Source organism: Carassius gibelio, chromosome A13 (genome assembly GCF_023724105.1).
Source record: "Carassius gibelio isolate Cgi1373 ecotype wild population from Czech Republic chromosome A13, carGib1.2-hapl.c, whole genome shotgun sequence".
In the NCBI taxonomy this organism is placed as follows: domain Eukaryota; kingdom Metazoa; phylum Chordata; class Actinopteri; order Cypriniformes; family Cyprinidae; genus Carassius; species Carassius gibelio.
Genome location: NC_068383.1, coordinates 16,480,063 through 16,505,571, shown reverse-complemented (window position 1 = coordinate 16,505,571; position 25,509 = coordinate 16,480,063). Strand labels below are relative to the sequence as shown.

General features: G+C 36.8%; 2 long non-coding RNA genes across 2 annotated transcripts in view; one reads left to right on the top strand and one right to left on the bottom strand.

The window, feature by feature from the left end:
• The window catches only part of LOC128026665 (uncharacterized), a 32,266-nt gene extending 8,201 nt beyond the window's left edge, over nucleotides 1-24,065 (top strand). Inside the window, exons 2-3 of the long non-coding RNA XR_008186476.1 lie at nucleotides 18,283-18,359; nucleotides 23,920-24,065. This is a non-coding gene — a long non-coding RNA (uncharacterized LOC128026665). The remainder of the gene's footprint in view (nucleotides 1-18,282; nucleotides 18,360-23,919) is intronic.
• Nucleotides 1,040-19,766, bottom strand: LOC128026664 (uncharacterized). The gene is made up of 5 exons (XR_008186475.1): nucleotides 19,589-19,766; nucleotides 18,234-18,344; nucleotides 7,613-7,798; nucleotides 2,376-2,597; nucleotides 1,040-1,723 (listed from the first exon to the last, which is right to left on the bottom strand). It is a non-coding gene; the product is annotated as an uncharacterized LOC128026664 (long non-coding RNA).
• Nucleotides 24,066-25,509: the final 1,444 nt, after the last annotated feature.

Genomic DNA, 25,509 nt, shown 5'->3' with positions numbered 1-25,509 from the left:
TTCTTTGAGGGTTGCGTTCGAGTGTTTATTGCAGTCGTGGGCGTTTGTACCATCTAGGCTGTTGTTTCCTGACCCGGTGTGGTTTTTGTGAGCCTGCAGATGACTACAGAGAGCAGGGTACTAATTTGAGGATGCAATGTTGGCTTCTTTTGAAGTTCAAATCAACTTATGCCTTACATTTCATTTCCTTGCAAGTAACACCTTCAAAATACCTATTTTATCCATCTACACTGTTTTCGTGTGATATGTAAAAAAATAAAAATAAAATAATCAACAACAACAGCAATAAAATAAAAACAAATTTAAAATAATATAAATAATATACAAATAATTAAATATATTATTAAATGTTATATAATTATTATTACTATTATTAACACCAAGATCTTTGTTTTTTTTCTTTTTTAAATAAGTAGTTTGGCTGTAAACAGTGTCCTTTCTGGAAATAAGCACTTGAAACCTATTTTTTTTTTTGTATCAGCAGATTTGTAATTGTTGTGCGGCCTAATCTGGTCACTAATTCAATTATTTAGGCCTGCTTGGAACAGGAAGGCAGACATTGACTTAGTTAAGAAAAGCATAAATGGAAGATTATGTAAATCAATACTAATTAAATGAAGACAGGCCTTCACCTGTTTTTCACCTTTTAAATTCGCCGCAGCTTTCAATGCTGCATTTATTAAAGACAGGATATATTTTGTTTCCTTGATTTTCACGTTTTAAAAAGACAACATTTTGCAGGACTCTCTTCACACAGAAGGGCTTGTTCTGTCAGGGCTTGTTCTGTGAGCTGCGAAAGGCCTCGGAGCAGGTTAGACAGAGTGAGAACCGGCCTTTGAGTGAGCCCTCCAAGAGAAATAAAAAACACCCACTCCTCATGCGTTTGGTCAAACATAAGTTAAGCCAAGAGGGGGCTGGCAGCTTGCCCCGCCGAAGCTCAAGCGACTCGCTCCGTCAGGTTATCAGCGGTGACCACCACGCCAAAAAAAGTGGGCACCAGGCACAGGAAGTACCAGATGGTGGAGGCTGGGAAGGCGAATAACACAGAACCGATCACAGGAAAGGTCAGGAAGAGAATGAAGGAAAAGGAAATGACACAGGATCTTCTTTTCGAGAATGTGTATTATTATTATTATTATTTTTAATGGCTGCAACTGAAGCTTTGCTGCCTTTCCGATGAATGACAAAGCGGAGCAAATCTGACATTGTTGAAGTATGAATTTCAGCATTTGCCTTTTTTTACAAAACACTAAGTCAGATCAGTCCCTCTTGATTGGTAAGAAGGGCTTGTCCTGCATTCGACCTGCCCGCAGAACAGGGGGGTTTTTATTGGCTAATCAAGTTCAATTAATAAAAGCTGTTCTCCTTAATTCATAGGATTTCATTCAAAAACATGCACTGAGATCAAGTAATACCCTTTATAACACTTGAAACTGTATCTTACTTTTGCACCTACAAATTTCACACATAAAAGTGAATGATGCAAATTTTAAAACAACACAATACTTAGTATATATATCTAAGTATATGGGAACAGAAGAGAAGTAAAGGGTATTCAGAAAGGCCATTGCATTGCACATTTGGATTAAGAGCAGAGGGAAAAGTAAGAGAGAGCAAAAGCGATGTTCTGTGTCTGGTCTTGATCCTGGCCTAAAGGAGTTCCTCCTCAGAGCTCAGAGCTGTTGTGACATCTTGGTGATTGATAGGTAAAATGAGATCCATCCTGTAATAAAAGCAAAGTCCATGCAATAAAAGGCAGGATTTTAAAATCCTAAGTCAATACAGAACATTGATCCCAGTAGAGGGACAGCAAAGGGAAAAGAGGATAAACCCTGGAGAGAAAAAAAAACAAAGAATCCGTCATGAAAGAATGAAGTATTATGTGAATAGTTGGTTTATGCGAGTTGGTCATCTGGATAATAGACGGGGCACTGCAGAATCATGCAGACCATATATTCTATAACTCTTGGACTATAAAATCCAGGTCTGGAATCAATCTGTGATTTTATAGCCGCCCTGTTTCTGCTCTCTGTTGTTTTATCAGTGAAAGGATGATACATTTTTGCACTCTACCTGCTCACAAGCACTTCACCGGAGTGCTGAAATACTATAGCAGTAAGAAATAGTGGTTGTAGCTTTAGAACCTGTCTTTAGCATTCAGACTGGTCTCTAGAAGTTCAAAAACAGTTTTGACCAATCCAAAGACATAAAACAAGTTGGATTTTACCCATCCATCCATCCATCAATTATGCCACACAGACTTCACTTGCACAGGAACTTCTAGCCATTAACATCTTCCACATTCTTTCTCAGACCATCTCAAACTATGAATTGTGATCTTGACTCCTCGGTTAAACAAGTGCGACAACACCTACATGTCTTCAGAATCTGTACAACAGCAGCATGCCATCACTGAAGAAGACCTGCTCCTGGCTGCAGTCTTCAACCACAGAACCGCACACATGCTCGCATCTACACAGATGTCTCATTGTTCCTCATTTGCTTGCTCAGTGTGCTTAATTAAAGCTGAACTACGGGAACGTCCTCACAACGCTGAGGAAAAAACTCTCTTCAGCCAGTCTCTGTCTTTTATCAACCTGTAAAAAAAAAAAAAAAAAAAAAATCAAGCCTCTCCCCTCGGTACTTAGTCTTCAATAGCATGCAACAAATAAATTGCAGATGAAGACCAGCACATATTCATGTCAGCTTTATTTCATGTTTCATACTGTATTTCCTGATGACTTCACGACTTTTGGAAATGGGACTTATGGGAAGTGACAAAAGCCAGTTCAGTACGAATTATGGCTCACAGTATTCATCTAATCTTTATTTTTTAATATACAGATCTTTTACATTTTTTAAAGGCAGAGATTGGTTTCCCTCAATCTCTCTCTCTCTCTCTTTTCTTTTTTCAACATTGTTGCTCTAGTTCATTCAACACCAGGGTCAACCTACAGCTTGTCTGGTGGTAAAGGTTATCTCATCAGATCATGTTCAGTTTGAGTGACCAACTCAGTGGGTGGACTGAGGTATTTGTAAAGTGATCATAGCAGCAGAGTTCTAGTTCACAGAGATAACAAGCCATCTGCTGCTCATCCAATGTGCCTCATGAGTCAGCTAATGCTTTGGCACCAGCCTCTTCCACGACAAAGAACAGTTTAACAAGGTATCAAGCATGCCTGGCCCAGACAGGTGTGAGGCCTTCACGTGTAGCATGCATTTGTAAATATTAAGTTTGTTTTTCTCAGTTGCTAAGGCACATTTCCTAAAACAATAACACATTTCTCAAAAATATGACCACAAAACCAAAATTGCAAACCTATTTAACAACAGAATCTATTACAATAGGCTTTTGTGAAGAAACAAAATACTGCAGCGAACTATTGGCATTGTTTGAATCTGTGTCAGGTTTGATGGAAGTTCAACAGTGTAAAGAAGTCTGGCTGGCCCAAACTTTTTACTACAATGAATCTAAATCAATTACAGTGCTAGGATACAGTTAACAAATGCATCAATTGTAAACAATGACTCTTAGTTGTGCTTATAATATTGTTCTCCGAGCATAAAGAATCAATTGAGGACTAGTATTTTTACTGCTGGTAAAAACTATGGATGTGAATGAGCACAGTATTAAATATATATATGCATATATATGCAAAAAAATCTGAATGTGCTATACTGTAAATCATATTGAATGAAAACTGATAAAGATACAAAATTGGTAAAAATATTTTGCCAAATAGGTGAAAATTGGTGACATAAAATTTCAAACCAATTTTGAATCAAATGTACATCACAGATAATGTTACTTGATCTGGCAAGACTGCAAAAGTAGCCTTTTTTAGGAAAGACGCCATGCTAATGTTCTCAGCAGCCGTCCTCCACTGGCTGGAGAAGATTTTTGTACTCATATGGATTTCTGTGATAGATCTCAGCAGAGACAACCTTTAACACTGGCCTTTTCTTCCTGCTTTACAGTATTTCTTCTCTACCTGTACTTGGTGGTGACATATTTCGGACTCCTCAAATCATTTAGTCCACTTAAACACCTGCCCCTTTCTTACAGTTAACTACAAGCTAGTATTTGGATCTTCCTCCAGTCAGTCAACAATCAGCAGAACCAAATCCTTGCAGTAGTATGTTCTTATCTGATAATCCTTTACACTACGATGTACATAACAGTACAGAAGAAATTATCTGTCACTAGTTCTGTTACATCACGACTGTAATCTTACTAATGCTTGCTAATGTACACCAAGTCCACATAAATCTGAAAAGTGAAATCTTTTCACACAGAGATCCTAAGTCACAGACATTGTTCACAGCGCCGGTCTGAACTCGGTCTCTTCATAGCAGCTTGACCTGCTGGCCAGCATCTGTTCAGGTCCTGTGAGGCTAGTGCTACTGAAATACTTATTAAAGTGGACATTAACAAGGAGCAGTACCAGCCAAATGCCTTGTAACTTGGACGAGCAAGGTGACGAGATCATTAATTTTAACAAGGAGAGCCGATAATAATCTCATTGGAGCTCTTATTTTACTGACACTGCTCTCCTGGGTTAGTCCATATGACTTGGACACAAGGATAAAACCCCCAACTTATCAAAGCAACACAGCTTGGACTCATTACATATCGGTATTAGTTTAAGATCTATTACAGTATGCAGAATGCAGATTCCCAAACTCCTGAAAGTGGCTGTCATTGGAATTTTAATTGACTAACATCTCTGTTTCTATGGAACGATAAAATCATCTGGATTTAAGTTATGGCAAGTTTTTGAAGTGCTACAGGCGCCCGTAAATTTGGCGGCACCTTTGGGAGCTGCTGCAGCGGAGCTTGCTGTGCCACTATTTCATAGCATGGGTGATTCATGGCTCTCCATGTCATTCCCACAGAGGCATTGTAAATCTAAACTCATGCTGCCGTCATTAGGGAACGGTGGGCTGTCGAGCAGAGGCCCAAGGGCCACTTCACATGGACTAACGCTTTCGGTCATTTCACTGCTCTTCACATTTCATCTAGTGATCCCTTCCCAGCCAGACAAGCTTCAGGCTTTGGTGGACTGTGACCCTAGAGCTGTCACATCAACTTCACCCACGCACATGTCTGGCCTTGGTTCTCCCTGGCCAACAGCAGCTGTCCTACACGCTCGTAAAAATCATATTGCTATTAAGCTATAAAAAGGTTTTGCAACAAATGCACCATTTCATAGGCTTGAAAGAAAGGGAAATGTCAGTGGGAGAGTTAAACTGAGTTATTGCTTTCAGTTTGAAAAAAAGCATGCAACAAGAACTGATAGAATTTAAGAAAAGGAAAAAGAAAGAAAATATAGGAGCATAAGACTAGAAGGCCCAGGAGGGGTGTGCACGTTTCTTATACAAGCTCCTGGGCTCTTTGTTGTAGACACCTGTGCACATCTAATGTTTCAGCGAGTCTCTAAAAAACAAACGCAAAGCTCCGATCTCTTAATCCGCGTGGCTCCGTGGAGCACGGTCACATGATGATGGTGCACCATGGTGGTAGGGGTGCATGGGTGAGGGGCATCTTAATCTTTTTTAATTCAAATCAAGGAGGTCCCTGGTGGGACTCAGGGATGATACCCTATCCGCTGCAATCAGGCTGACCTCCACTTCGGGCGCGCTCTAAATGATTAATGGAGCTGCCTTCCCACTGGTTTCCACGGCAACTGGTAACCGGATAGCCCACAGGAATTCGGCTGCCCGCCCAAGTGTGCGCCAAGGGAGGAGGCAGAGAGGAAGAGAGAGAGAGAGAGAGAGAGAGAAAGAGTGCAAGAGAAAAAAAAAGAGAAATGAAGCAGTGGTACTGACTCCATATGGGAGAGGGACGGGGTCGAGGGGGATAGTCCCAGTTCCATGAGAGAAGGAAAACAGAGACTTCCTTGAATATGTGAAAGCTTTCGCAGCTTTGTGAGAATGATGAATTAGGATGTAACACTAACTGTTTACTATTCTAATAATAAGGCAACAGATTAAAAGATCACCAATCAAAGAGGCATCAATATCTATCGTCCACACTTAATATAAGTACATTTATATGCACAGTTATATTCAAGCTACAGCAGATTTTTGATTTCCCAAGCTACTCTCTGTCCAAGTACAAAACACAATATATAAACAAATATTGTTTATATTGTTAAATAGTGTTCTTTCAGGCAGTTTATCCAAGAAAATACAAAATTGGTTTGATTTCATATATACAGTATACACATACATATGTGTATACATATATTTTTATTTGCAAATATATAACTGTACATGCACACACAGTTTCAGTTTTATATTTGCAAAAAACAATAATAATAAAAATAATAATATTATATATATATATATATATATATATATATATATATATATATATATATATATATATATATATATATATATATATATAGGTTTAATATTTTGGAACTCTTAATCAGCCAGACTAAAGTGTTTACGTGACATTTTACATTTTTTTAATGGCTTTAGTTCAATTAAAATCCTTTTTTTTTTTCATCGCTAACTTTAAACCACTGATACAGCACTGTGCTTAAAATACTACCACTGCTACCCCTTTGACTGGCCATCAGACATAACACATGGGCTTTGCAACTTTGAAAATAGCTCCCAAGCCCATGTCCATCCACCCAGAGGGTGACTGATGAAGGAATCCATGTTAACTTGATGGGACCTCTAGTGCTTAAGTGGCCTTTATAGGGTAAGAGGCTACATGGGGATTGATATTGATAGAAACTCAAAGCCTAAATTGATCTGCCCATCAGGTTCACAGCCATACAGTGTTCCTGAGTCGACAGAAGACAGCAATGATGGAACTTCACCAGTCGTGATATTAAAATTAGCAGAGGGCAGGTTAGCAGATAATTATGAACCATTTAACCCAATATCTTAATGTGTAATATGTAATTTAAAGTCAGAAAGAAGGGTCGGTTACACATCTAGACAAACATTCTGATTTATTGGACTTGTAACACAACACACATTCACTGGTCTTGTTCTCATCTTCTCTGTAAGTGTGTGTATGTTTGGGAGTATTTTGTGTCAGGCATATTGTTGTGGTTGAAGGTAAAATCAGCTGCTAGGTTTTCACAGGAAACCACACAGACAGAAAATGCTCCATAATGCCCAGTCTGTGTATTGAAATACCATCCCTGAGAGTGTGTTGTGCGTGCGTGTGTGTGTGTGTGTGTGTGTGTGCGCGCGTGTGTATATTTGAAGACATTCACAGCATCACTGAAGGTATCTGTGTACATGGTGTTGCAACATCCTGTCACTCATCGATGCGGCCACATTTTTGGATTGGATTTCTCCAAAGTTTTTGTCTCCGATGATGACACATCTTTCCGAAACATGTTTGAAATTCACATTATTTGTATTTACACGTAATGGGTGTTAAGCAGCTCCGGTTTCTAAATGCGTAGGCTAGCTGGAAAATGTCATTTTACTGCAATCTGCAAATTTGTCATGAAAGGGTATTTTTAAAGTTGTGCATGTGTGTCCTGTGTGTGTCCCGTAAGTGCTATATGCAGTGCTGACGGACTGATGCAGAGGGGGTATCACTGACATACTGACAGACCAGTAAACCCAATCTGACCTGTTCCTCCTTGCTCTTCTGTGGCCTCCGTCTCCCAGTCTCCCTCAGACTCCAGTTTCCTCTATTTCCTGCAAATCTCACAAGCCTTTATAGAGCTGCCGCTAGTCACTCAAACAGGCAGCTTTAACCCACAGAGAGTACGGCAGGATTGACCTCACCCAGGTTCCAGTCTCTCATCAGTCCATACTGTGGGAATAATAATGACAGCCCATTAAACTGATGTGTTTACCTGACTATTTCAACAGCACGCAACAAATAATATTGTATTTTAGCTACTGATAAATGAATAAAACAAAATTCTAAAACTAAACTGAAGTATGTTTCAAATGTAAGTGCCATACATAATAAACATACACAAAAAGACTCACTTATTTCATTGTTCACAATTATTATAACTGTGGAATATATAAATAAATAAAGTATGAAACTATACTAAATGGAATTATGCAAAGACCAAAAAAGTAAAATCAAAACTGTTGACACTCTCAACTTTACATTGAGTTCATGTTATTTTGTGTTATTAGTATAATGCAATGTGTTTATGCGGTTTAAGGTATATATAAAATAATAATAATTAAAAAAGTGAGGTGTGCTCTGATTGGTCATTGTGTACATTGTGAACAGCTGAATTCCTCAAGTGTGTGACGGAAATGTTACGCCCCTTAACACTATGATGCTGTGTTTATAGTGCGATGAGACAAAAACAATAAAACCCATTATAAACTAGGCATTTGTTGTATCCAGTGGGGACATAATTAACTGATTATAAAGACTTATACTGTGTTTTGGCGCGTTGCGTATCGCACTGCGTAAACTTAAAAACAAATGTCTGCATTTACGATTAGAGAAACAACACGCACGACTCTACACTGCTTAAAACTCGCGTTTGAAAAGTCAATAGCAAATTCTTTATATATGAAAACATATTTACAGGCTGTGAGTCAGAACAGATGGCAATGTAGGCTACTCTCACAGGTTCCAGAAACAGTCCTCTGTAAAAAATAAGTTGCACACACACACGAATATTTGGTTTGAACTTTTCTGGAACAGTGTTGTAAATACAACTTAAACATTGATTTCTTTACTTTTATAAAGAATATCTTTTTGGGTTTGAGGCTTTAGTCTTTACGACTTTTAGGGATCTTATCTATTCACGAACAGCTTGTAACACTCCAAAGAGAAAGAAAAAAATGTAAAATGCATCATATGACCCCTTTAACTATATAATAATATTAGTTATTATTATTATTCAATTATTAATTTCTTATTAACAATTTGTTATTTGTATGTATATGTTATTAATAAAGAAATCTGTACATAGTCACAATTTATAAGTGTCTACAAAACTTAATTTAAGCACAAACCTTTAGATCAAAAGGTCTTTCAAATCATAAGAAACATTCATTAAGTCCAAACTTTTGACTGATATCATACATTAATTTTCTTTTAATGGCTTTGAAATTGTTTTCTATTGGTAAAATATTTACAAATGAACAAAACTCAGACTTTTGTCAGTGGCAACATAAGGATTCACTACCACTACACTTTTTGGAAAACAGGTGTGTTTTTCTATACAGATGAGTGGAATACTTGCTGTTCTGAAGACCTGGCCGGAACCATTTTGTTGAAATTATGGATAATGATCGTGACCTGTATCCGTAAGGCACAGTGTTTACTTTCACAAACAAGTTTATAAGATGAATTGAGGAATTCAAACTGTGTATACCAAGGGGAGCAGAAATGTTTAGTCACAGCGGAATATCTGACACATGTGACTACCGAAGGACTGAGGGCTGCTGGGTAAGAGAACGGACAAGCTTGTGTGGGAGGCTGGAAATACACCAACGGCAAACAGCAAACAACTAGAATCCATGAGCTGATCAAGTCTGACCTGAAATAGAATGAGAAAATGCTCCCTCACGTGTGTCTTATAGCTATGTGCATGTGTCACTGATGTCCGTAGACAAAACTTCATGAAACATTACAAACCACAGGAATTTGTGTAAGCAGATGTCTTTTAAGACTTTGTTCCTTTCAGAGATACTGAACCCAATTGTTCCGGAATCGCAATTGTTCTATCTATCTATCTATCTATCTTATTTCATTGAGTTTATTGTTATTTCCTTGAGTTTATTGTTATTTCTTTGACATTTACTAACAATTTATGAGTGATAACTTCAAAGTAAAAAAATAAATAAAAGTAAAATAAAAGTCAATCAGTGCATGGATTACCGTGTGTTTCATAGAGATGGATTATTTTTCTAAAAATCTCAGTTTGTGTTCCACAGAAGAAAAGTTAGATACCTCTGGGACAGCATAAGGGTGAGTAAATGATGAGAGGATTTTCATTTTCAGGGGAAGTATCCCTTTAACTTGTAGTTACACTGTGAAAAACCAGCCGTTATAATCAGTCAACAGGCATATAAGGGTCAATGTGAGCAGTGTGAGAAGGGTTCAACAGTAGGTTTGCCCCCTTTGTCAGAGACCAAGGGGACCAGTCTAATTGCATTTCATGATTAATGAAAGAAGGAAATGGGGTCATGTTGTATTAAGAAAATGTGTGTTTAAACCCAAAACCGGCACAGAGCTCTAGACTAATGCATCAGTTATTGACTGGACACCTGAGAGCGAGAGGCTGTTACACTGGTCCCTATGGCCTGCAGGCCCATCCATCCACACAGAGCTCCCTTTACCTTTCTGTCACAGTCACTCACTTTATTTCGATTATATCCTCTTTTTTTTAGCTCTTTTCCACTCCCTCTTTCTTGCAATCCCTCTCTCCATCCAACATTTCCCTATTGTCCATTCTTTCTCTACTCAATAACACAATAGGCTCAGTGTCAGTGTGATTGCATGTTTAAACGGAAGCCATGATGGTTAACACTCAGTCTGCTCTCAAACCCCTCTGTGGATAGCAATTTGATCCTGATGACTTGTTAGGGATACAACGGCATGGCCTCGGGTGCCAACAGCCGTGATTACACTTTCACTTCTCTCTGCATTTACTTCATTCTCTGATGCTAGTAGCAATAATATTTATAGATATTTGAGGTACAAGCTAGTTTCTCAGTGTTTTATTTATTTAATTTTCTCTCATAACCTGGAGCTTTTACAAGTTTTGTGCTTTTTGGAAGAGCAAGGTTGAAAACTAAAGTCACATAAATTTGTTTCAGATCTGTTTTTGGTTTGCTCAAGTGAACCATCATTTGGATGCATAGAGTTCACTTTGCAAAGTTTAGTCGTAAACCAAATATGGAGTGTAGATAGCGACTAAACAAACAACGACTGATTCAGACGAGCTTCTCATCCTCAGCGGAGGCACAAACGAATGAAAGCATTATCGTACTGTGCCGAGATACAAAACAGGGAGTGGAAAAACAAAAAACAGAGTACCATGACATGAAAGCCTGTGCATTGGGTTGCCCTGAAATGAAAACCTGACTTTACAAAAACAGAATTCATAACGGTCTTTTCATCAATATGACAATTACCATAAATTGGTTATGAAGAGCGGAAATTTCTGGCTTTGATATATAGTTTTCCTCCTCATCGGAAACTTCTGTTGTAAGGAACAATCAGTACATTAATGCCATAATTAAGTTTGACTAGGCCTTCATCAGAGAAGAAGATGAACTTGCAGAGGGAGTTTGAAAAATAGACTGTTTATCTTAACTTTTGTCTTCCACCCTACTATCATTATTGTTTCTCATAAACAAAAGGTTAAAAACTGTTGACCATAGAATGACAAGACCTACTGGACTAAAATACGTACCATTTTAAAATCACACTGCTATTATATTTCATAGTTTAAAAAAAAAAATAACTAAGAATTTTTAATTGATTTAAACAGAGATTTATTTTTTATTTTTGGAAGGAAGGGAACATCATTTAAAACCATTGAATAACCAGATTATGGCAACATTATAATATAAGTAAATCAGAATTAACTATAATTATTTTGCTGGATATAGTTTCAGAATTGGACCAGCATGGGCTGAACATGCTCTGATGTGAGTATACAGTATCATATTGATTTGCTCATAGTTGTCTTGCTCTTAGATAGATGATCCTGTTTTATTGGATCATTTCCTCAAACTATACATTAGGAGGCAGACAGGATCAAAAGCAAACACCAAGAAAGGTCACTCTAATGATTTCTGTTATGTTGGGAACATAAAAGAGAAGCAAAGCACTTTTTAGCAATCAGATTACACAAAAAGATCAGTTATCTCAATCGAAACTAGTTTGTTGCCATTTTTTAAGTTCTCTGTGCTGTATAACACAAACAACAAATATTCAGAATATATATATATATATATATATATATATACGTATAAATCAACATTATAATTATTTCTCAAGGATTATGTGAAATTGAAGACTGCAGTAATAACTGCTGAAAATTCAGCTTTGCTATCACAGGGATAAGTTACATTATTTAATGTAAATAATGTAATTATTTACACACCACACCACACACACACTTCCTTCTCTGCCTATGGGTCAGAGGTCAAGTAATTCATCAAAGTTTCCTGAATAGAAAGTCACATAAAGAGTCCTCTCAGGGTTATGCTGGGCCGAAGATGGTGTGCTTTGTTTATAACTGTTATACCACATCATCTCTCTGTTTCCTAGATCACAGATGTGTGAAATCATTGGCTTTTCCATTTTTGTTTTGGCCACCTTGTTTTGTGATTGTATGTGGTGTATGGGTCCTGCTGGTTACATTAACTGATGTTTGGACATCTGCTGGCTCAAAGAGTGGGCCTGTCAACATGGGCTTTAGAAAACCGAGAAATTGCACAAACACTGAGCTGTACAATAATAAAAACAAGCTACCGCTTTCTGCATTAGATCTTCATTAGCCCACTATCCGGACTCTGTGTTGCATTAATGCATTTAAAGAGTTAGTTCACCCAAGAACAAAAAAATCATCCTTCTACTCACCCTTGAAGTATCCTAGGTGTATGTGACTTCCTTCTTTCAGAATAATCCAATCGAAGTTATATTAAAAATTGTCCTTGCTCTTCCAAGCCTTTCAATGGGGGTAAGCGGGTGTTTGTTGTCAATTGCTCAGAAGACGTGAAATAAAGTGCACGCATCTGTAATATAATATCCCTCAAACGGCTCCCTGGGCTTAATAAACACCCCCTGTAGCCAATCCATGTGATTTTGTAAGATAAATATCCAGATTTCAAACATAATAAATGCTTTTTTTTCTCACTTCTGCTGACTGTTGGGAACCGGAAGATGTGCAAGCAGAAGATGGAAGAAGTATGTGTGTCGCGCACCTCTGGGAAATGTAGGAGCAAAGGAAACAAAGTTTCCTTACTTAAGCAAAGGAAAACCAGTCTCCTCTTATTTTGAAATCCTCCAACATTTTTCTTTAGAAATTCTCATTTTGTGTTTCTAATTCATGACCAGTGTTTTGTTTTGTTCTCTCTCCGTGCTTTTCACAAACCACGCAGCGGTGACATACTACGACATCTTTCCGGTTCCCAACAGTCAGCAGAAGTGAGAAAAAAAGTGTTTATTATGTTTGAAATCTGGATATTTATCTTACAAAACCGCATGGATTCACTACAGGGGGACTTTATTTACCCCACTTACCCCCATTGAAAGGCTCGGAAGAGCAAGGACAATTTTTTATATAACTTAGTTTGGATTATTCTGAAAGAAGAAAGTCACATACACCTAGGATGCTTCGAGGGTGAACTACCCCTTTAAGGATATATTTGGTCAGATACAGTTACATTTCAAATGCCTTCTTCATTGAGCAGAGCAATGTGACTTTTTCCACTTCAACATATTTTCTTGTCAAGCAGTAAAACTATGGTTTGTGGTCTAATAAAATGAAGTTTGTATAAATTTGATCTAAAAGATGCTTAAATTTACAGCTATTAATAAAGTGAATAAAAGCAAGGAGTGAAGTAAAGAAATTATAGTGATGGGTCGATCTTAGCCACCATCAGTAGGGGAGTGCTATGGTAGGGCCCCGTTTATTTATTTTAAGATTCTGTTGAAAAGATACAGACTGATGTTTTGTCACATGTAAAATATGAGCCGCTTAACAATATTTTGAAATAGCATAAACAGTGAAATGACCCTTGGCGTAATAACCATCACTTACCGTTATGACGGCAGACGGATGTATTCTGATAAGATGTCTTTTTTTTTTTCTGTTTCAGGTCTTAATTTGACCGTTTCATGCTAGAGTAATTCATATTCTGTAATTTCCTTACAATACCAAAAATATATTACAAAATTATATTTTACCTCTTGAAATAATGGGAAAATTTTATATGATAGCAATATCAACTATAATTGCAGCTACACAATAAAGAGGGTATTTTGTTTGTTTCTGACTTTATCTTGAAGTCTAAATGTGATTCAATATCTTCTTGTGCTCATTGTGTTAGTTAAGCTGTCCAAATCTTTACCTTATCCACTCGACATTTTCTCACCTTCATGTCATTCCAAAACTATAAGACTTCCTTTCTGTTTTGACATTTTGTGTTCTACAGAATAAATAAATTCATCACATTTTTGGGTGGGCATTTCAAGTCTTTAATATTTGAATAGGACGCAATTATACAAAAGATATTTTGCTTTAATACTGTGGTTTGCTAAGCTTAAAAAAATAATGAACATCAGCATGTTACAATAAATAAAATGTATCTAAAATCTAAAATTAAAATGTAATCTATATAATCTAATAAATCTATTAAAAATCCTATTTTATGTTCACAAACACTATGAATTTAGTTACTTTTTTAAGATTCTAATTGGCACAATTTTCCCATCTACATACATTATGTGCTGTGAGCTTCTGATTCAAAACAAAACAAAAGAAATTTAGGCAACAGCAGTGAAAGGCAGAATAACGAGCTGGAGTGCTGTGTTTCTGAAGAGAAACATTATGCTTGATTTAGTTTCATCAAAATCTTGTTTACATGTCTCTGTGGAACTGACAGCAGCAGTGTGCTGTTATTTGAACCTGATCATTTGTCAGAGCCGTTGTGACAAGGGCACCACAAGACTCCTAAGAAGGACATGGGCTGCTGAGAACCAAATTCATTTTTAACCGGGTGCGAGACAGAGCCATTGGCTTTTAAAGTGCCATCGATTCACTGCAGTGGTACTTAATAATAGTCAGATCCAGATCCACACTTACATAACCTTTAGCTCAATCCTCACTTCAATGCCACTAGTCTCAAAACTCTGAGCGATGTGGCAAGTGATGAATTCTTTAACTGGGTATGCCATCTAATTTATCAGAGACAACAAATGCCTTACCACATGCTTATACACATGCATACATATACGCACACATATATACATGTATATATGTATATATATATATATATATATATATATATATATATATGGGGAAAGTTACTTTTAAAATTAACTCCCTAAAATAACTCCCTAAAAAAGTAACTAATTGTGTTACTTAGATACTTTTATGGAAATAATGCATTACGTTACATTAATTTCACATTACTTTTTAAATATAAGCAGGGCTGGATTGTTTTTAATATAAAAAGTTCTATTTATAGCAAATGTAAAAGCCCTTTCATACCAAAAAGTGTGATGAATAAACCTCAGGCTGATGGAAAAGTAAACTGACATCTGTACAGTAGATGGACAAGAAGGACAAGAAGGTTCACTCTTCAGCAATAATAACAAATAATAAAAAAACAAAAACAACGAAGAACAATTGTTTGTTTATCTAAAGTCATTTATGCCAATTAGTATGGATGAACTGGATAATCAAAGGTCAGGAGCAAAGACATAGTTAATAAAATGGGATTAGATACATTTGTGTTATTTAACATATTTAATTATTGCAAGTTTGCGTCATATTCTGAGTTTGCATTTCACTGTTTTAATTCATTTTGAGGAATACTAAATCTTTTTTTTTTTTGCGAGTTCACATTTAGTCTAGAATTACATCAAGTTCGCATGATGTCTCTGTACTTCTGATTTATCCTATAATGGGGGCAGGAGACTTGTCAGTCAATAAATGGGAAAACAAAGTAACTGGTGTTACTTTTTGAAAAAGTTGAAAAAGTAACTCAGATATTTTGTAAATTAAAAAGTAATGCATTACTTTACTAGTGACTTGAGTAATCTGATTATGTAACTTGCATTACTTGTAATGCATTACCCCCAACACTGTGTGTATGTGTGTGTGTGTATATATATATATATATATATATATATATATATATATATATATATATATATATATATATATACAGTACAGACCAAAAGTTTGGACACACCTTCTCATTCATAGAGTTTTCTTATTTCATGATTATGAAAATTGTAGACTCACACTGAAGGCATCAAATCTATGAATTAACACATGTGGAATTATATATGGAATTATATACATAACAAAAAAATGTGAAACAACTGAAAATATGTCATATTGTAGGTTCTTCAAAGTAGCCACCTTTTGCTTTGATTACTGCTTTGCACACTCTTGGCATTCTCTTGATGAGCTTCAAGAGGTAGTCACCTGAAATGGTCTTCCAACAGTCTTGAAGGAGTTCCCCGAGAGATGCTTAGGCACTTGTTGGCCCTTTTGCCTTCTGTCTGCGGTCCAGCTCACCCCTAAACCATCTCCATTGGGTTCAGGTCCGGTGACTGTGGAGGCCAGGTCATCTGGCGCAGCACCCCATCACTCTCCTTCTTGGTCAAATAGCCCTTGATGCCTTCAGTGTGACTCTACAATTTTCATAATCATGAAAATAAAGAAAACTCTTTGAATAAGAAGGTGTGTCCAAACTTTTGGTCTGTACTGTATATATATATATATATATATGCACACACATGCAAGATTTGTCAAGCATGGGGAAAACAAATTATACAATAAAACCCTAACTTTGTTTAGTATGTATTAATGTATACCTTCAACATATTTTGTCTGTGCCAAAAATTTTATGAAGATATGTTCAAAAAGAAGATATTTTTTTCAATAGACTTTCAATTGTAATTTTGCTTGAGAAAAAATGAAAAATGGTTACAATTGTTTTTCTTTTTATTTGGTCCGGTTAGTTTAAAAAAAAATTCTGCTTGTGCCAGCAATTTGCAGACATCCTAAGAAACACTCAGATGCCCAGCTTCAACAGTCGTATCCTACTCAGAAGGGGTTACAGTATACATTGCAAACCCAGCACCTTTCTGACAATGGCAAAAAATAATGACGTTTCATAGCCATAGAGTGTAGGAGCCAAAGTTGTTGTGTATCCGCTCACCTGAATTCCCTCTCTAACTGACACGATTTAGCAGAAAATTACCACTGTTTGTCAAATAATTAAGTTACAGGTGGTTACATAAAAATTCCAAACATTTTATTATAGAAGCCAACAATCTGTGACACCTCAAATCAATATGGAATTTATACTAATGTTAACTCTCAACCAGTCCCCGAACTCATTCTCCCAAATGACTTGGGTATGCTTATTGTTCAGCATTATAAGGACTGAATGCCCCTGTTGAACACTGAATATACAGATCTTGAAGTTTAAGTTCATTGCAAAAAGATAATCTTGTCCAACCCTTCTGGAATCAGACACATTATGCATTGACCCAGGGTGGGAATTCCCCAGGTTCCTCCAAGAGGCCTCTAAAGCCCAGTGACAGTTTGTTGTTACCATATTGTGAAACCTAAAACCTCAAAGAGAGGTTTGTCACTCGCTCACCTTCTCCAGTTGTAAGCCAATAAGGACAGTAATTGACAGATACTGCTGGAGTGAATGACTTGAGTTCTTGAGGCCAAGCATAAACTTGAACAGCTTCCTGACAGGAATCCATCATTGTTTTCTTTACCCCTTCACATGGGAGAATATAATGTTTTTTTTTTTTTTTTTACATTTTTCATTGGATAGCTTAATCATCACAAAAAAGGCGCCAACATCTGAATTTTCCATACACTAGTTCCAAACATTACACTTGTCTTTCAGCAGCACCGAACAGTATAAAAAACCATTCAGATGCCCAGCTTCAACAGTCGAATTTGAGATCGACTGCATAGCAGGTTCCCACTGGGAAAGGGGATATACTTTGCAAAACCAGCACCTTTTTGTGCATAGCGCAATCAGATCCAGATGGTGTGGGTTATGACCTCCACGGGGCCAGGCTAGCTGATCTACTCTACTGTCACTCAGTATCTCAGTGTGTATGTGTGTTCAAAAGCGTAAAAGAGAAGATGCAGATGATGTATGTCAGTGTAAAAAGAGTCTACAGACTATAATTGCCACTCTCCTAATATGTGCCTTAATGACAGATCTGTCAGCTAATAATCATAGAGTAAAAATGATTCTGTAATGCCTATCTGTGGTTAAGCAACACATACACAAGACAATATTGCTGTGTGTGAAGACTACAACACTTTGTAAAGTTTGGGAACATGCTAAATATAATCTAAATAGGGTTAATATTGTCAGTTGCCTGATAGTATTTCAAATGCAAAGAACAGGCAGCTTGTACTGAGACAAGCTGTCGCTGATGAATTAAGTATTTGAAAATGTAAAAAACTGAGATGCACAGAGGGGGATGTATTTTAGGTAAGACAGAAAAAAAAACAAGAGGCTGTGGTGAAGGCTTGTACCATTTCTCTCATTTTATCCTTCCTCTCTCCTCTGCTCCTTTCTTGTTAGGTGATCGGGTTACTCCTCTGGCCCATCAGCTGAATAGGTGGGGCTTGATCAATGGCAGGAAACTGAAGGATCAAATGGTAATATATCAGAATAAGACTGAGCCAAAGTCTGCACTCAGCCACACACACACACACAGAGAGAGAGAGAGAGAGAGAGAGAGAGAGACACTTAAACCTAGACAGAGGCCAATGTGACCACAGAAACAGTAACCTGCACACTGACACAGAGTCAGTAACCTTCATCTGTGCTGTACAAGACCATGGAGACCACAAGTGATGCATCTCTCACACACACACACACACTCTTCTTTCTCTTTGCTCACTGACAAACGCATTTATACATTTATAAACCATTGCAGCCCACGGCAAATGCAAATTATTATCATGAATTGTGTTATTGATAATATTATAGATTACATTTATTATATCTAACGCACGTTTATATGTATTCATTCATTTTTTAATTATTTCTCAAAGTTACCCTGAGGATGTGTGTGACGCCTGTCGGGAATTTGCATAATATCCACACAAGAATTACTCTGAAAAACATAAGGCTGTACCACAGATGTAAAGCAATAAAACCAGATTATACTGGTCTCCACAAAGGACTTAATGTAGGACTAATTATCTCCTAATTTATTCTAATTTAGAGGTTTAGTGCAAGATTAATTTAATCAGGATATTGCACAAACCTCAAAATGAATCATTTTGTAATTCCAATCTTTGCAAGGTAATATATATATATATATATATTTTTTTTTTTTTTTGATGGTTTTAATTTTATTTGACAGAATTCATGAAAATCAGAAATGACTTTGAAATTAGATTCCTTGTTTATCCCTTTCAGTTTTGTCACCTGATTAGCCACATACATGTAAGAAGCACTGACAAAATAAACAACAACAAAAACAACAAACACATAAAATAACAGTGTTTCTGCTAATGCTGCAGTTGGAGTCATTAATCACATGATTTGACATCAATCATTAAAGTGGTGCTGTGAAAAGCGTCTGACTGAATGAGTGAGTTTAGCAGGTTTAAATATTAAATAAAGCCGATCCACACTGAAAGAGAATTTCTAATATTTCTACACTTGCTTCGCCTAGTTTATCGTTCAATAAATGTGAACAATATGCACAATATATAGACTACAACATGGATGCTTATTTAGTCTCTGTCGGTAGAGGCAGGCGTGTTAAATTGTAAAATAATCTAAAGCTAAACACATTAGTTTCAGTGATTGTTTTCATCGGGACGTTTAAATGCGGCCATTTAAAAGATAAAGCATTTATCCCGACAGACTTTACCTGTGAGCGGTGTGAAGTGATACAGCACACACTTTAAGAGAAGCCCATTTGTGTTCAGACTCTGCAATATCTATTAGGCAGATGCTACTGCAACCTAACACCAGCTTTTAGGACACATTATGCCCTGGGTTTAGCGTGATATCGGAGGAGCTTGAATTGATGATTGTGTAAGGGTCGCCCGCAATCCCCCTGCCTGTCCATAAATCAGAAAGGACCTCAGATTGTCCACAAAAGGTCTAGAATTTAAATCTGATAACAATAATAATAATAATAATCAATGCTTAAATGCCCAATAATAATGACATATAATTAGCTTTTAGTCTATTTATTTATCTTTTTGAAAGCATAAGATTAAAACTATTTATTTTCAATATAAACAGTTTATTTCACGTGTTCGTTGTTGATGCTTTGGATTTAAATTTTTTCCCCAGTGTTCCTGTAATTACAAAGTTTACTCGTTTCAGGAAAAGACATCACCACTGAAAAATCGCAATAAACATCGTTGTGTTGCATTCTTTGTTGCGTCTGACAGCTTTAGTAAATTGTCTTTAGTAACGCAAATACTTCCCGTGTGCGTAAACGGGAGGTTTAAAGTGAGCATCCGTGAAGCGGTTACCCGGGACTGATATAATTGTTTGTTTAATTTTCTCTGATGCATGGAGCCATGTCAGTGTTCACTGATTATAGTCCAGGTTTTGATTTGTGGCAATCAGTATTGTGGTATCTATTAAATCCAGGATCAAAATGATCCGGTTCCTCCTTTTCCATGGGCTGCAGCTCCAAGTGTCATTGGGGCCTGTGCGCTGCAGTCTGCGCAACCAATGCGCTGCGCATAGCCACATCATGGCCAGAGGGATTATGTGTGCCTTAGCTGTACAAAAAAAAAAAAAAAAAGTACAAAATGTTGAGGTATTTATGGAGGTTTTATGTAGGATACTTGTGTTTCTAAACCGTTATGAAAGCATCACAGTAGAGATGCAGTTAAGAAAATATATAGATCGGAATATCCTGGATTTCTTTTCGAACAAGAATAAACCATATGAAACTGTCGAATGCTGCATGCAGTACATATTATCATCTCCGTGCGCTGTTGGGGACCGGGGTAGCGTTTAGAGTGATGTTTCAGTTTTTGATTATGTGCTATATGGGCGCCAAATTCTTACGAAATATTCCCATATTTGCATGCTACAAATAAACGTCAAGTAGCTTTTAATGGCGCTGTTGTTGAAACTTAACGCACAACTAGAGGTTGGTTGTTAACACGAATTGAAAAGATTAACATTTCAATTTTGTGCATGACTTTATATTGTGTTAATAACATTTAATAGGTTAACATATCTTTATTGAGTTTTTAAATAAATAAAAAAAACTCCTCAGAACATTCAATAATATATTTAATAGTAATAATAAAGTGTTAATCAAATTTACTTTATTTTTTATGTCCTCCCCATCCACACAATTTAAAATGGTAAAAAGGAATAGTTAAAATGAAAACAGTCACAATTTATTTACCCTCATGAACCTGATTTTCTTGTATGACATTCTTTAAAATATCTTCTTTTGTGTTCCACAGAAGCAAGTAAGTCATACAGGATGAAATGAGGGTGAATAAATAACACAGTTTAAATTCTGGTGTGAACATCTCAAAATACCAATAAAGTAGTAAGCAAACATGGAAATGATGTATATATTAGCCAACAGCTCGGTTAACTGTATTATACACTATATATAGTTTAAAGACCATATATAAAAATATTAATTTTAAAGCTTGATGATATATATCACATTAAGAATCTACTAATTCTAGTACCATTTCTTCCATTTATCACCCATTAAAATCCATCAATATTGTAAGCCAGACATTAAATTTCACTTTTTAACCTTGTGTTACAACACTACCCATTCTGCCCTAAATCTTTTACTGTACACAATGGAACAGGGTAAGGATATTTTCATACTATTTTAAGAATAAGCTCTATATAATTATATTTTAAAATTCTCTTTAAATAAGAATAGTGAAAATAAAACAAAAATGAACACTGGCTGGTGTAAATTAGGTTGAAGCACTTTGCACAAAGCACGTTCGGTGAGTTTATGATGATGATGATGGTAATGATGATGATGATTATGATGATTGGTTAATTGCAGTAGAGTGTGCCTGCTGAAGGTGGCTGGATTTCTGTAAGGTCCATGTATCCCAGGCTGCAGCGAGAGAGGGCAGCAGCCGGTGTGGGTGTAAGGCGTGTAATATATTTAACTATGGTGAAGTACCGTTTTGAGAATTGGTAATTGCTCACATCCTTCTCTGGTCACGGGGACACTGTCCAGATCTCACCGTATGCACACGTGTGGGATTTCTGAGATGCACGCTTTCAGGTCTACATGGCACGCAGCCAGACTCATCTCAAGCTTGTTTCCTGACATGACATGCTGACTGACTGATAAGAAAAACAGTAGCACGGAATAAAAACATAATCAGGAATCATCTGATAACCTGGTTATGCTTTCATGTTCACAGCCGTCTTACCGCCTGCTCAAGCCCGAGGCCCGAAGATCGGACCCAACCTTACACTAGCGCTCTTTGCATAAAAGAACATGTCTACAGTCATAATATTTACTTTGATAATGTTTTCACGACATGGCAACTCTGAAGCGGGGATATATGAACTGTCTAAATATGACAGTTCATGTGATTTGGAATGTGCAATGAATAAGGCTCCTTTCACCCTCTCTCTAGCATTTTCTCTGAATAAACAAGCGACTCGGGTCAGGTCCTCCGATGTGTGATCTACTTTGTAGGCTGGTGGTTAAGCGTGACATGCTTGGCCCTTAAAATACACCTTTTTTGTTAGAGGGAAATGGACAGAAAAATATACAGAATTCTCTGTAATTAGGTATAAAGGTTTATTTGACTTTGAAGCCACCATAAAGACATGCTGACGGCTGAGGACTGGATGTGCGCGGCTGTACGGGCTTCATCTTGTCTGGAGTAATCTAGCCTCGCGACTGGTTTGAATTTACTGCCCCGCGACAGCAAAATTGTCGTAATCACAAAGTAAATAGATACTTCCTCTCTTATCAGAGCAAGTCGACAAAGCTAGTGAATGAGGGGACTTTCACTGTTAATTGTTGTTTTCCTTCGTACCCTGATTCAAAAACAATATAGCATAATTATTGAAAGTGCTACTTTGATTTAGTAATTTAGTTTGAAAGGGGCTTAAGGAGTTTCAGCAAATTATTCACTTAGGTTTAGTTGTTCTTGCATCTCTTCATGGAAATCAAGACTAATTCAAGTTAATATAGTTTGATACTATATGCAGTACAGGGCTACTACTAGATAGATTGTGGTCCAAACACAAAGAAAAATCCATGAATGCTAAATGGTTTGAGTTGATACTATATTTCCACCCAATACATCATATCACCCTTTCTCACCATTTCTTTGCCCCATGCATAAACACTGAATAAACATTATTTCTAGATTTTAAAAATTTGTAACCTTTCTACAAAAATCACCAGCACAGTTGTTCCATCGAACACACATTAAACTGTGAAAAAGATGACAATGTTTTTAATGTTTTTACAGGTGTCTTCACCAGTTAGTCACACTTAAAATATAATGTTAACAGACTGTTAACAGACTGTTGCTTCCATGTAATTTGTAGTTCTGGTCAATTCTTGCAATAAATAAATAAAACAAATAAAGCACAATTCACGGTACTCTAGCACATTTCTCACTGTGAACATTTCAAAATTCTAAAATAGGTTTAAAAAAAAAAAAAAAACTCACCAGCTGCAAAAACATTCAAGCTAAATTATATAATCAGTATGCTGTACTGTGTCAAATTGAAAAACTACATCGCATTACGTATATGTTTATATGGGACAATGTCTGCTCTCACCAGGTACAGTAGTGTATGTACAGGAATGGCTCACATCATATACTCCTAGAGTTCCCCCATTCCTCTTTCCTAAATCCATTTTTTTTCCACCTAAAAAATGGAAATATATGATTGAAACAAATAAGTAACTCAATATAAACATACTGTAATCAGAGGCATGTCATTATAGTTGCTACTTCACCGTTTGCCCAATGAACCTGATTCAGTGGTTATGTAGATGAAATAGGCTTTGTTTGTATAGCTTTGGTAACTGGAAAATTATTTTGTGACGTGTGTATATAATGGGAAAAAAATGTAATCATTCAGCATAAACTAATTTGTAAAATTAGAACATAAACAATGCTTATTTCCCTGCATCCAACACCCCATATCGTGTATCTTTATATTACTTTTATAATGCCTCTCTCTTTCCTCTTTTTCTTTTTCCAGTCATAAAATGGTGCCAGGCTGTGACACGAAGGCAGGGGCCGTGAAACCGTACCTTCATCATCAGACTGTACAGTAGAGAGACAGAGTCTCACTCCCGGTGTAAGCGGGGCATAAAAATACTTTGCATGATAAGGAGCTGCACAGGGACTTTGAACATTTTATTAGTATCTATAAAAGAGGCACAGGACGAAGACACAGTGTCTATAAAGCCCTAATGGAGGATCAATTAAGATGGTCAAGCTGCAGAAAGAGACTTTTACAGTGTAGGGTTTTAACACTAACTTTGTCCTTGAACACTTACGTTAAAACCACAAGGCTGGAAAAAAAAATCAGTCTAGTTTTAATTCCACTGCATCACCATTATATTCTGATGGCTAACAGTAAATTAGTTTGTTTACTTGTGTGAGAATATAAAAGTGAGTGGTGAAGGGGAATTTCTACCTGCTTTAGTACACACACACACACTCTCTCACACACACACACACACACACACACTATAATATATCTACTTACATAGCTTGCATTATGTAAGGGTTAGTTTAGATTTGAACATTTAAATAGTTTTAGATTTTTGTATGTAAATGTATGTAAATTATGTGTGTATGAACCTACATACTACATACAAACATACAATATAATATAATTATCTATCTATCTATATAATACTTTTTTTTATATCTATTTAATAACAAAAAAAATATTTCATTTCCGTTTTCATTATTCTGAAATATCATTAAACATCGGAGAAAAATTGGGCAAAAATAAAACAATATTAAAATATTCAGGAGCATCTCCACCAAAACTCTGTCTCTCTGAAGTGAATTATGGTTCTCCGTTTCCTCCTGTGGCTCCAGAGGTCCTGTAAACACAGCCTAAAGTAATGCAACTTTATTCAATTTCCACCATACAGTGGGGCAGAAGGAATCTTTACAAATGTCTGACCCACAGATGAGGTAATAGCAAAATTGGGGGTCCCAACATGCAAAAGCTAAAATGACTGAGAAAGTGTTACATGATAGAGTGGCATAAGGCATAAAGGAAGAAATAGAGTAATCAAGAGCGGGTGGGAGGGAGTCAATCAGTGCGCTCCCTCTTGACCAGCGGCCAAGCAATGAGACTCAGAGCTGTGGCCGAGCTCCTCTGAGACAGCTGCAACATTTCAGTGCTCCAGCTCAGCTAATTTCCATCAGCTGCTGCTGCCAGAGACCACAAAACGCTTTCAAACAACGGCTCACTTCAAGAATTCTTGTCTCAGGGAGGAGAGAGACGGAGAAAAAAAAATGGCTGAAGAAAAGTATCACAGTGCAGCTGAGAGAGTTCAGTGCATTAGGTTAGCAGATTAATGCAAACTGTGCCCTGGCAGAGGAGTTTGATTGGCCTTCCACAGCAAAAATTGCTTGCAGGTTTGGAAGACGGAGGAGGTAAGTGTTTAAGAGAATGTGGCGGTCAGAAACGGGGCTGGCGTGTTTCGTGTCAAACCCCTTAGCGTCTTCACCATTCATTAACACTTGTCACAGATGCCCATTAGGTCTAAGCCAGTGCCAAAAATTTAATTACCAAACCATTTATTTCATTGTTAGGAAAATAAAC